At 65.9% G+C, this 10585-nt stretch overlaps 5 non-coding genes across 5 annotated transcripts; 2 read left to right on the top strand and 3 right to left on the bottom strand.

Moving 5' to 3' along the window:
• Window positions 1-3788: 3788 nt before the first annotated feature.
• TRNAE-CUC lies at window positions 3789-3860 on the bottom strand. The gene has a single exon. It is a non-coding gene; the product is annotated as a tRNA-Glu (tRNA).
• A 308-nt stretch (window positions 3861-4168) lies between these two features.
• TRNAG-UCC lies at window positions 4169-4240 on the bottom strand. Its single transcript has one exon. It is a non-coding gene; the product is annotated as a tRNA-Gly (tRNA).
• Window positions 4241-4951: 711 nt separating this feature from the next.
• TRNAD-GUC lies at window positions 4952-5023 on the bottom strand. Its single transcript has one exon. It is a non-coding gene; the product is annotated as a tRNA-Asp (tRNA).
• Window positions 5024-5536: 513 nt separating this feature from the next.
• On the top strand, window positions 5537-5619 carry TRNAL-CAG. Its single transcript has one exon. It is a non-coding gene; the product is annotated as a tRNA-Leu (tRNA).
• A 1446-nt stretch (window positions 5620-7065) lies between these two features.
• Window positions 7066-7136, top strand: TRNAG-GCC. The gene has a single exon. It is a non-coding gene; the product is annotated as a tRNA-Gly (tRNA).
• The last annotated feature ends 3449 nt before the right edge of the window (window positions 7137-10585 follow it).

Here is a 10585-nt window from a genome sequence, read left to right as displayed (position 1 = left end):
TTCGTGGGTGAGCCGCTGGGGATGGGCACTAGGGGTTTCTCCCCGTCTTGGCTACGGCAAACGGTGCTGCCACGACCGTGGGGTTTGCATGTGCCTTTCTGAATGAAGAGTTGAGCCTTTCACGGATATGGACCCCGCTCGCCTGTCTCCCGCTTACTCAGTTACCTATGGTATTCAGTGTCCTTTTGAAAGCTTACTCCAAAGTCATAGTAGCGGTTGTTGTGGAAGTAGAGTGGATTTCCAACATTGGGCTCCTTTCCGATGGACTGCAACGTGATTCTGTTTCCCAGGTACAGATTTCAGATTTCATGTATGTTTTCAGACTCTTTTCCACTTGAGGTTATTACAGGGTACTGACTCTTATTGCCTGTGTTGAACTGGACAACCTTGGTGCGTCTCCCATCATAGGCGGTCCTGCGTATCTGTTCGTTGCAGCTCCAGAGTCATCCCTCCACCGCTGCCCTTCCGCCTGCCTTACACCAAGGCGGTTTTCTGCGTGAGCCGGTCTCTCTTCGGCAAATAGGTTCGTTTTGTATTCTTTTACACGTTCCACATGCTTTTGTCCAACTCGGTCTGACATTCTTCACCAAGTCTAAGAGTCTCTAGGTCCATCATTGCTTGTGACAAATGGCAATCCTTTCCTTTTCTCTTTAGGACCGAGTGATCGTTCCTTGGGACATCTATGCCACATCTTCTTGGGCCCGCCGTTCGAGGACGGGCACTGGGGTTTCTTCCGTGTCGTGGCTATGGCAAATAGTGCTGCAGTGTGCACGGCGAGTATGGACCTTTAGACCTCTCCGAGGTTTGTTCTCTGCGGGTGTGCACCCAGGACGGGGTGTGCTCGGTCAGATGGGAGCTCTCTTTGGTCCTCATGAAACCCCAGGCATCCCCGCTGCCAACCACCACCCACCATCCCACCCTGAGCCCCCAGCAATGGCACACCCGAGACTGGACATCTGGTCCTGGTGAGTGGGGACTTGGGTCTCTGGGGCGGGACGGTGGGCCCACCCTGTTCCGACCGGGTCTGGCCCCCGTCTGGCACTCCGTTTCTGTGGCTCGCTTGCCAGCGTCCTAGCCAGCGCCCGGAGCCCCAGCCCACCGCCGAGCCTGAGCAACCTGCCGCACCGCGCGCCAGCCCGCCCACACGGCGTGCTCTCCCACCACCTCCCTCACGCCACAGCCCCCTCAGGGTCACCGCCTGCCCTCTGCCTCTCCCGCCAGACCCCAGGCTCGGCCCCATCTACCCGCCACCGTCCCCCTGCAGCCCCGGGCCATCCCTCACACGCCCTGCCCTGCCCTGGCGTTCACCAGTGCGGGCCTGCCTCCAGCTCCGCAGACCCACCCCTGCCACCCGCCCACCCCGACCGCAGACCTGTCCCAGCCTCACACGGGTGCCTGGCACGGCGTCGCCACCGCCTCCATGCTTCTGCAGAGGCCCTGCTCGAGTGGCCGGCCCATCTTTCGGCCAGGTCCCCGCGAGTCCCATGCCTCCCCCTTCCCGCCGGCCCTCCACGCAGACGCCACGCCCAAGCACCCCTGGGCCTGCCTCCCCGCACCCTGCTCGCTGCCGCCCCCTCTCCCTGCGATGGCTCTGCCCCGGTCCCTGATCCTCGTGGGGCACCCACCAGCCATGGCCCCAGGCAGCTTCGTCCCGCACTCTCACCCACGCACGCTGACGCCCACGGCCCCGGCAGGGGCGTCGAGGAAACCTCCTGCGGCGACGGCTAGCACGCGTCAGGCCACAGGTTCTCCTTTTGCCCAGGGGACTCAGCTTTGTCCCGTCGCCCCCGAGCGTGCCGCCCTCGCCGCAGGATGGTGCCCTTCGTCGGCCGTCCACTCCCCCACCCCACCCCCCAAAGGACACAGTCCTTCAACAGTCGTGAAACCCTTTGGGGTTACAGACGGGCTCAAGATTGGGCTAAGGGGAGATTGTGGGTGGCGATGACCCCCGGCGAGAGTTCCTGGGGACGACGATGACAGTCTGTGGAGAGGGATGGAGTTGATCCTGGACAGACAGATTGGAGAGAATGGCAAAGTAGGAGATGTCATATCTAGGGCAGGGGTGCGTGGAACAGGGCGCTGTGTGTGTGTGTGTGTGTGTGTCTGCGTGTCTGCGTGTGCACCCAGGTGCCCCCCTTTGGTTCGTTGTCGGGGAGGGACATCTGGGAAACCTTGCCTCACTCCGGTAGGATTGAGAGCTGTGCTCAGGCAAGGGAAACACCATGTTGGTCGGCGTGTCCACCCTGGCCGGCATCACTGCCTGGGGCGCATCTGCCACCTCCCGGCTGGTTGGCTGCGTTTTCCCGGCCGGCCCGCCCCGCCGGGATCTGTGTGCTCCCTCACTTCCCCCGCGCGGTGCTGTGACTCGCAGCACAGGCCCACATTCGTCTTCACCCCTTTGCCTCGGGGAGAGCGAAGAAGAAGTCAAGAGCCTCTTGATGAAAGTGAAAGAGGAAAATGACAAAGTTGGCTTCAAACTCAACATTCAGAAAACTAAGCTCGTGGCATCCGGTCCCATCACTTCATGGCAAACAGATGGGGAAACAATGGACACCGGGAGAGACGTCACTGAGGTGGGGGGGGCTCCCCCAAATCACTGCAGCCGGTGGCCGCGGCCATGAAATTAAAAGACGTCCGCCTCTTGGGAGAAAAGCTCTGACCAAGCTAGACAGTATGTCGAAAAGCAGAGACATGACTCTGCCACGAGGGTCCATCTCGTGAAAGCCACGGTCTGTCCAGCAGTCACGGACAGATGTGAGAGTTGGAGCATAAAGAAAGCTGAGCGCTGAAGAATCGATGCTTTTGAACTGCGGTGTTGGAGAAGACTCTTGAGAGTCCCTTGGACTGCCAGGAGATCCAACCAGTCAATCCTAGAGGAAATCAGTCCTGAATATTCATGGGAAGCCCTGAGGCTGAAGCTGACACTTCATTCAGTCCTCTGGCCACCTGACGCAAAGGACTGACTCCCTGGGAAAGACCTCGACGGAAGGCAGGAGGAGACGGGGACGACACGCCACGCCAGAAGGTGAGATGGTTGGATGGCATCGCCGACTCGCTGGACCTGAGTTTGAGCAAGCTGCGGGAGTTGGTGATGGCCAGGGAAGCCTGGGCTGCTGCAGCGACTGAACCCATCGATACCGACGCCTCCCGGGCGCCGTGGTCCGCCTCCCAGAGCCCACTCAGGACCAGCACCCTCTTGGAGTCACCAGCGGCGCACGGGAGTCACAGCCAGCCCGGGACCTGGCACTCAATGGCCCAGCCGCCCAGAGAGGTGGCTGGCACGCGGGGCATGGGGAGGCAGGCGTGTCCGTGGCCACTGGCCCCACTCCCAGAGGCAGATCCCCCTCGCTCGTCTTCGGCTGTGGCCACCGCCGCGGCCGCTGCCGGCCCGCGCTGGCGACCACCACAGCCCACGCCCCGACCCCTACCCCCACCCGCCCTGTCCGGCCCCACCTCCTCCCCACCACCACTGACAGCAGGAGAACCAGCACAAGCCCAGGAGCATCGCGGCCGCCACCAGGGGCAGCAGCCGCCGCCCCTCAGGAGGGAGGGGGCGGGGGCTGGGGCTGGGAGGCCTCAGGCGGGTCGTGGTGGAAGCGGCGCGAGGTGGCCACTGCGGCCAAAAGGTTTGCCCCGGGGCACGGCGGGGCTGGCCTGAATCGTGCTTGGGCTGGAGGTGCAGGGTCCCGGGGCCTCTGTGGCAGCGCTGAGCAAGCGTAGGCTAAAAGGGTGGTGGGGTCGCCGGCGAGGAGATCGGCAGGTGGCGGGCGAAGGGGAAGAAGAAAGGCTTCCCTGACCGGGAATCGAACCCGGGCCGCGGCGGTGAGAGCGCCGAATCCTAACCACTAGACCACCAGGGAGCGTCGGGGTTCGGCCCTCGCCTGCTCCTGCCGAACCCAGCGCCTCCGGGCCGCCCGCCCGCCCGCGCCACCGTGGTGCCCACACTCGGCCTTGGCAAGGCAAGTCCAGCCGCCCGCCGGCCCTGTCTGTCCGCCTGCCCTGGCGGGCCGTCTTGCTCTCAGCAGCCTCAAAACACTGCGCGCGCCACCGGCTTCTCGCACACACGCCAAAAGCCGCGCGCCAGCTGCCTGGCTCCCTGCTCCCAGCTCTCTCTGCCCCGAACGCCCCTGCCGGGAGGGCGGCGGAGCTCAGCAAAAGGTCGGCCCGCTGCGTTGGCCGGGAATCGAACCCGGGTCAACTGCTTGGAAGGCAGCTATGCTCACCACTATACCACCAACGCTGCTCAGCCCGGGCCGCCGCCAGACGCCGGCCCCGGGCTCGCCCCAGCACACTCTCGCCGCCGCCGCCGCCGCATCCCTGCCCCGACGCCCCGTCAGCGGGAGGCTCTGCGCCGCCGCCGGCGCCACCAGCAGCCCACCAGCAACCCCATCCGCGCCAGCTCTACGCAGCGGCCGGGGTCCACCGGCCCCACCGCCCCGGGGCGGCGATCCCGCGGCCTTGCGGCCCCCCGGCCGTTCGCTCCCCGCCGCGGCCCGCGAACGCCTCCGCCCTCACCCCCGGGGGGCAACGCGGGGCACGCGGCTTCCAGCAGCCAGCTGGCCAAAGCCCTTCTCCACCGTGCGCTGGGCGAGGCCACTTCCCACGACGACAGGGGGACACGGGAGCCAGCCGCCTGCAGGCGTCACGGCGCTCTGCCGCGCCGCGCCGGTCGCGAGCCTAGGAGCCCACTGAGGCAGCCCCTGTGGGCGGGCGGGCCGCAAGATCCGGCTATGGTCGGGCAAGGCCGTGGGGTGGCCAAGGAGGCCGTCGCTCCGCCGTGGCGACCGAGCGCCCGGCGACGACAGAGGGCTCAGGCTGGAGGGCTGCACCGGTAGAGGCGGTCGGCGGTGGCCAGGCGCCTGGTCCAAAGGCGGACGGAGGAGACGAAGGGCCCTTGGGGGCCAGGCGGCAGGACAGAGAGCCACCGCGGCCACCAAAAAGGCTGTGTTGCCTCCCCGTCGGGGAATCGAACCCCGGTCTCCCGCGTGACAGGCGGGGATACTCACCACTATACTAACGAGGACGGCGGCGACCGCCCTGCCGCCCGGCCCCTCTCGGGCTCTCGGGCTGCCTGCCCACGCCTCCCCCGTGCCCAGCACGGGCCCCGACCCGACCGCCCACCAAACCAACCGCCTCGGTCACAGAGGCGGCCCGCGACCCCGACACGGACCCGGACCCCCCGGGGCACTGGACACTCCTCGTGCGCGCCGCCTCTTGCCTCCAACGCGGCCATTCCGCCGGGAGAAGGGGGTCCGAGAAGGCAAGCGAGGCTGCGAGGACACGGTGGGCGCGCGCCGGCCCGCGTCTGGCGAGGAGGGGCGCGGGTGAGGAGGGGACGGCCCGCCAAGGGCCGGGCTGGGTCCGGGGCGCGACCGGCGGCGCAGCCAGGCGCCTCGGCCGGCCCCGTCGCTCACCCACGCCAGACGGCCGCCTGCCTGCCTGGCGCGGCGCACCGCGCGGCCCGCCACGGGCGCCGGGGCTCGCGCCGCGTCGGGTCTCAGCCAGGCGAGCGGCCACGCGCCCGCCCAGGCCCGCCGTCAGGATGGCCGAGCGGTCTAAGGCGCTGCGTTCAGGTCGCAGTCTCCCCTGGAGGCGTGGGTTCGAATCCCACTCCTGACAAGCCAGCCTTTTGGCCCGCCGGACAAACGCACCCGTCCTCCCCGCGCCACAGCCTTTCTCCACACACGCCCGCCCCCCGCCACCAGGAACCTTCAGTCCTTCTCAGCGCAGCTTTCCTCCCCAGGTGTCTGCGGCTGCAGCTGCTGCTTTTCCGGCCTCCCCGCCTGCGCCTCGCGCACCCTCGCCCACCCTCCCACTCGCAAGGCCCCACCCCGCCCCACCCCCGTCGGCGCCGACGCACGCGGCCCCGCGCCGGGTGGCGAGCCCTCCTCGCTTCGCGGGCGCCGCGACTTCTGCCTGCTGAACGGCCAACTCGCTCTCGCAGCCTTGCTTCCACGTCCGCCCCCGGCCGCTCCCCCTCCGGCCGGCACCCTGTCGTCCGCGCCCGCGCCGCCGGCCCGCCTGCGCCACCCAGCCACACCCAGGCGGCCGAGCCCCCCCCCCCGCCTTGCCCGCCAGGGGGCTGCTGCGTGCCCTCCACGCTTCTCCGCCTTGCGGCCTCGGCCGGGCCACACCTGCCTGCCTCCCGCCCGGGACGCGCGCCACGCACCCTTGCTGCGGGCCGGCGAACACCGGCCTTCCGTGCACGAACCCGTCCCGGGAAGGGCGCTCGGCTGGGGTGGGAGCGGAAGCCCTGCGTGCCCGTCCAGCCCAGCCACAGGCGCCCAGCCCGCGCCCCGGCCCTCGGCGCCACCGCGCCCGTTCCCGGGGGGAGGGGGGGGAAGCCGCCGCCCGGGCCGGAGCCAAGCGCGGCCTGGCGTGCTCCCTGCCTCAGCCGGCAGTCCCCGAGCCAGGAGCCGCTCTGCCCAAGGGCCCCTCCTCACCACCACCACCACCCACCCTGTCAGAGCGGAGCGCCCGCGAGCGCCGTCGGCCAGAGCGCAGGAGCCAGGCTCACAACGCCTTTGGGTCCTGGGGCCTGAGCGCCGCTCGGGGCGGCGGCGGGGGCGCCCCGGGGAGTCGCGCTCCCGCGCTCGCGAGCACCCAGCACAGGCCGAGCCCGGGGTCCCGGCCCCCGCCCGCAATGGCACGCTCCATCCCGCCCCTGCCGGAAAGCCAGCCCGCCAGAGGGGTTTTGGGTCGGGACCCGGCAGGTCGCTGAGAGGAACGTCGGCGCGCGGCCGCGGCGACCACGCAGCGCCTGCCCACGCAGACGGCGTCGGCTCCTGGCCCCCTCGGGCGACACCGACAGCGTCGCGGCGGCCGTGGTCGGCGCAGAAGGCGCGGGACCGGCCGAGTGGGCCGGCGGCCCGCCGCCCCGGGGTCCCTCCGAGAGCGCCGCGCCCTGGGGTCCTGCACGTGCCCGGACCCTGGCTTTGAGGTCGGCCGCCCGTCGTCTCCTGCTCGGATGGAGCAGACAGATGCCCACTGGGCGAGCGGTGAGCAGTGACGGGCGGGTGTTGGCCAGCGCCTCTGGGGCGGCGTCGGGCGGCGGCGGCCACCGGTGCATGGGTGGTTCAGTGGTAGAATTCTCGCCTGCCACGCGGGAGGCCCGGGTTCGATTCCCGGCCCATGCAACCCCAGCGTCCCCTTTTGGTCCCGCACTGCAGTCCCAGAGCCGAGCTAGGTCTGCCCGCTCCAAGGCGCTCAAGGGAGCGCTCCTGCAACCGCTGGCTGCTACCTGCCGCCCGCTGCCTCTCCCACGCAGCTGCCCACGACCCCTCCCGCCCCCACACACGGCCCTGCTGCCAAGCCGCTGTGGCCCCAAGCCCTGCGGGCTCAGCCGCCCGTGTGCCCAGACACCTCCCTTGTGGTTGCTGGCTTCCTCACGCGGACCCAGCCGGTGGCTCACGGATTGCGCTGGAAGGCACACCCCACCTCTGGCAGCCGCCGGCCCCACCTCTTCACCTTTCCCAACGTCTGTCTCCAAGCTCCCTGGCTCACTCTCGCCACACTCCGAGAATCAATCACCCTCCGTTTGCACAGCCAGGAGCAAGGAAGTTGCCACATCTGGCAAGGATACCTCCCTTTTCCCTGGAGGGTCCCTGGAGCATCAGCTTGCAGGAGGAGTTCCTCAGAAGTCCACACGCTCCCGGCCCTGGGCCCAGATCGGTTTCCAACAGCAACGCCCTCACCACCTCACACACCACCCCCTCCCCTGAAACCCTCTTGCCCGCCTCACCTCAGCATCAGCCCTGCTCCGCCAGTAACACCACCTCAGCCTGCACCCTCACCATCCCCCTGCTCCCCCAAACGCACCCATCCCACCCACCCCCACCCCTGCTCCCCACCTCCCCCATCTCCACTGCCCCCCTCCCGCCCACGCGCGCGCCCCGGTTCCTCCATGAGCCATCCCAAATCCTACTCTTGTCAAGGAACCCGCCTCTGCCTTTGTCCCACTGGCCCGTCTCCCCCCAACCCCAACCCCAACCCTTGGGCTCTTCCTTTTTCTGCTTCTTCCAACGCCAGTAGAACTGATTTCCTTTCCCGGGTTAGTCTCAGGTGCACGGCACAGTGATTCAGTCCCCTGTTCTTTTCCAGGTGATTTTCCAGTGTAGGTTGAGGCGAGATACGAATACAGATCTCATGCTACGGAGGAAAGCTTTGTTGCTTATCTCCTGTAGGTATACTAGTTGCTCTCTCTTGATCCGCCTCCAACTTCGTCCGTCCGCTGCCTTTCCCCTTGGGTAGCCCTATGGACGTTTTCTATGTCTGAAGGTCGTTTTCCCTTTTGCACATAGATTCATTTGCATTCGTTGGCAGAGTCCACAGAGCTTTGTCCCTCTGCACCCGACTCACCTCACTCAGTGGACCCTTCTGTGGGTCCGTCCAGCGTCGCGGCCCGTGGCGATGGCCGCTCCTCCTTGACGGCTGCGTCATATTCCACGGTACACATATACCTCTTCTTCTCGTGCCGGCCACGTGCCGCCGGGCACTTGGGCGTCCCCCATGTCTCGGCTCTGGCACAGAGGGCTGCGATGACCCTGGGGGATGCCTGCATCTCCTCCCAGCAGGGGTGATGTCTTTTCCCGATGGGTACCCGGGATTGGGTTTGCTGGATCACAGCGTAAGCTCTTCTTTTTCCTATTGCTGGACTGATCCTCGACTGATTGACTTCCAGGGAGCAGTAGATGTTGTTCTGGAAGTGTAGCTGGTCTACACCCTGCTGTCCGTTTCCGCTGGACAGCGTCGTGAGTCCGTCCTGTGTGTGTAGGATGATGTTTTCAGATCGCTTTCCATTACAGGGGGTGACAGGCGATTGCATCCTATTCCCTGTGGTATCCGGTGTGTCTTTGCTGGTCGTCTCCTTTCTACTCAGCACGAGTACGGTATATCCGTTGAGCCCGGCTCTTCATTCATCCCTCCGTCCCTGACTTTGCCCTTGGGAAGCCCGAAGCGGCTTTCCTGTGTCTCGGGGGCTGTCGCTGCTTGGCACAGGGATGAATTTGTACACCACTTTCGATTCCACCCATCTGTGACCTTGTCTGTTCGACTCCCCTCACCAAGGGTCATATTCTGCAGCTCCGGCCGCTGTTGCTGCCAGTGACACTATGTGACTCTTGTGGACGGCTCAGTGACATCCTGTTCTCTCCGTGTCTCTGACAGCGCATCTTCGTGGGTGAGCCGCTGGGGATGGGCACTAGGGGTTTCTCCCCGTCTTGGCTACGGCAAACGGTGCTGCCACGACCGTGGGGTTTGCATGTGCCTTTCTGAATGAAGAGTTGAGCCTTTCACGGATATGGACCCCGCTCGCCTGTCTCCCGCTTACTCAGTTACCTATGGTATTCAGTGTCCTTTTGAAAGCTTACTCCAAAGTCATAGCAGCGGTTGTTGTGGAAGTAGAGTGGATTTCCAACATTGGGCTCCTTTCCGATGGACTGCAACGTGATTCTGTTTCCCAGGTACAGATTTCAGATTTCATGTATGTTTTCAGACTCTTTTCCACTTGAGGTTATTACAGGGTACTGACTCTTATTGCCTGTGTTGAACTGGACAACCTTGGTGCGTCTCCCATCATAGGCGGTCCTGCGTATCTGTTCGTTGCAGCTCCAGAGTCATCCCTCCACCGCTGCCCTTCCGCCTGCCTTACACCAAGGCGGTTTTCTGCGTGAGCCGGTCTCTCTTCGGCAAATAGGTTCGTTTTGTATTCTTTTACACGTTCCACATGCTTTTGTCCAACTCGGTCTGACATTCTTCACCAAGTCTAAGAGTCTCTAGGTCCATCATTGCTTGTGACAAATGGCAATCCTTTCCTTTTCTCTTTAGGACCGAGTGATCGTTCCTTGGGACATCTATGCCACATCTTCTTGGGCCCGCCGTTCGAGGACGGGCACTGGGGTTTCTTCCGTGTCGTGGCTATGGCAAATAGTGCTGCAGTGTGCACGGCGAGTATGGACCTTTAGACCTCTCCGAGGTTTGTTCTCTGCGGGTGTGCACCCAGGACGGGGTGTGCTCGGTCAGATGGGAGCTCTCTTTGGTCCTCATGAAACCCCAGGCATCCCCGCTGCCAACCACCACCCACCATCCCACCCTGAGCCCCCAGCAATGGCACACCCGAGACTGGACATCTGGTCCTGGTGAGTGGGGACTTGGGTCTCTGGGGCGGGACGGTGGGCCCACCCTGTTCCGACCGGGTCTGGCCCCCGTCTGGCACTCCGTTTCTGTGGCTCGCTTGCCAGCGTCCTAGCCAGCGCCCGGAGCCCCAGCCCACCGCCGAGCCTGAGCAACCTGCCGCACCGCGCGCCAGCCCGCCCACACGGCGTGCTCTCCCACCACCTCCCTCACGCCACAGCCCCCTCAGGGTCACCGCCTGCCCTCTGCCTCTCCCGCCAGACCCCAGGCTCGGCCCCATCTACCCGCCACCGTCCCCCTGCAGCCCCGGGCCATCCCTCACACGCCCTGCCCTGCCCTGGCGTTCACCAGTGCGGGCCTGCCTCCAGCTCCGCAGACCCACCCCTGCCACCCGCCCACCCCGACCGCAGACCTGTCCCAGCCTCACACGGGTGCCTGGCACGGCGTCGCCACC

The sequence above is a fragment of the Cervus elaphus genome, chromosome 20, assembly GCF_910594005.1.
Source record: "Cervus elaphus chromosome 20, mCerEla1.1, whole genome shotgun sequence".
Taxonomy (NCBI): Eukaryota; Metazoa; Chordata; class Mammalia; order Artiodactyla; family Cervidae; genus Cervus; species Cervus elaphus.
Note: the sequence above shows the minus strand (reverse complement) of the source record. Positions and strands in the feature narration are given on the sequence as shown.